This window comes from Camponotus floridanus, unplaced genomic scaffold (genome assembly GCF_003227725.1).
Source record: "Camponotus floridanus strain SB8 unplaced genomic scaffold, Cflo_v7.5 scaffold146, whole genome shotgun sequence".
In the NCBI taxonomy this organism is placed as follows: Eukaryota; Metazoa; Arthropoda; class Insecta; order Hymenoptera; family Formicidae; genus Camponotus; species Camponotus floridanus.
This window is the reverse complement of record NW_020229266.1, coordinates 25,367-27,097: the sequence shown is the minus strand read 5'-3', so window position 1 is coordinate 27,097 and position 1,731 is coordinate 25,367.

The following is a 1,731-nucleotide window of genomic DNA, read 5'->3' as shown; positions in this document are numbered from 1 at the left end:
CTATATCGGATGGTAAATCGCGCCGTCCCTGCTCTTGTACTCGTCCCATGTAATTAGTAAACTATTTTTCTTTATAGTTTAAAAACTAAGCTGCGGGCAAAATTTTGCAAAAGAAAAAATCATCTTACAATTTATTCAAAAATTCGATATTTTAAAGACAAACATTTGTTTAGAACCATCCTGTATATATAAATAATCCCCAAAAACTTATCTTTTTAAAAAAAGGTAAAAAAAGGGCGCCCAATTCATGCACTAATTGTATCCAACTGTCTACAAAAATAGTGATATAAAAAAATTGTGCCAATTAAGAATAAAAATTTGTACAAGATAAATAGAAGTACAAGGAAGAAAACTTGTACAAGTTAAATAGAAATATTTTAATTGAAAACATTGTTATACGAAATAGTTGTTTTAATTTTCAAAAATAATAATATTAAAAAATTAAAAATTTATTTAAAAATTGGAAACTGAAAATTAATATAAAACAAGAAAGTAAAAAAAATTTTAATTAATTATATAAAATAATATAAAAATATATACAGAATAAGTATATATAATATACATTTTATATATATATATATATATATATATATATATATATATATACAGTGACCGGCAGAAATAAAAAGCCACCTTAACTATAAAACTGATTTGATGCTAAAAGGTAAAAAAAATTTATTATAAAGTTTTTTATAACTAAAACTGAAAATTTATTAAGTAATTTAATGTTTTTAATTAAAAAGAAATCATTTTTTATTTAATACTGTATTTATTTCTATATAATCATTTATTTAAGAGTGACAAAATAAAAAAGCCAGTTAAGGTAACATAGTATTACGATTTAAAAAAACAACAATATTATTTTAATTAATAATTAATATGATTTCCTTTAGCCTCAATTACTTTTTGCAGTCTTTTTGGTATACTTTCAATTAAATTTTTTAAATGTTGTGGATCCAAATTCTCCCAGGCTAGTTGTAATGCTTCAAAATAAGAATTCTTGTTAGTTACTCCGCTTTTATTAATCCTATTATCCAAAATTGCCCACAGATTTTCGATAGGGTTCAAATCTGGAGATTGCGGAGGCCATTCAAGTTGTTTAATTCGGCAGGAACGAAAAAAAGCTTGACTTTTCTTTGCTGTGTGTTTCGGGTCATTATCTTGTTGGAAAATAAAATTATCTTCTAGTCCGAGTTTCAACAAACACTCCTCCAAATTTTCATTTATTATATCAATGTAGACATCTGCTGTCATAATTCCGTTAATTTTGACAAGATTTCCCACTCCTGCCCATGAGAAACATCCCCAGACTAAAATATTTCCTCCGCCATATTTTACAGTTTTCTGAATGACGATCTTGAAGCTCTTCGCCGTGTTTTCTCCAGACTCTAATCCGCTTCTTTTGTCCAAATAATTCGAATTTGCTTTCATCTGTCCATAAAATATTTTTCCAGAAGTCCAATGACATATTTGCATACTTCCGAGCAAATTGCAAACGTTTTTTCTTATTGGTGACGCTAAAGAAAGGTCGTTTACGTGCAAACCGGCTGTGTAAATTTGCTTCATTGAGTCTTCGACGTACAGTGCGGTCAGAAACAGTAAGATAAATGTTTTCCTGAATTTCTCTAACAGTAATCTTTGGATTTTTCTTAACTTCACGGATTATTTTCATATCCTCCAGCTTGGATGTTGCTCGTTTTCGACCTCTTCCGATTCTATCTGCCACCGATA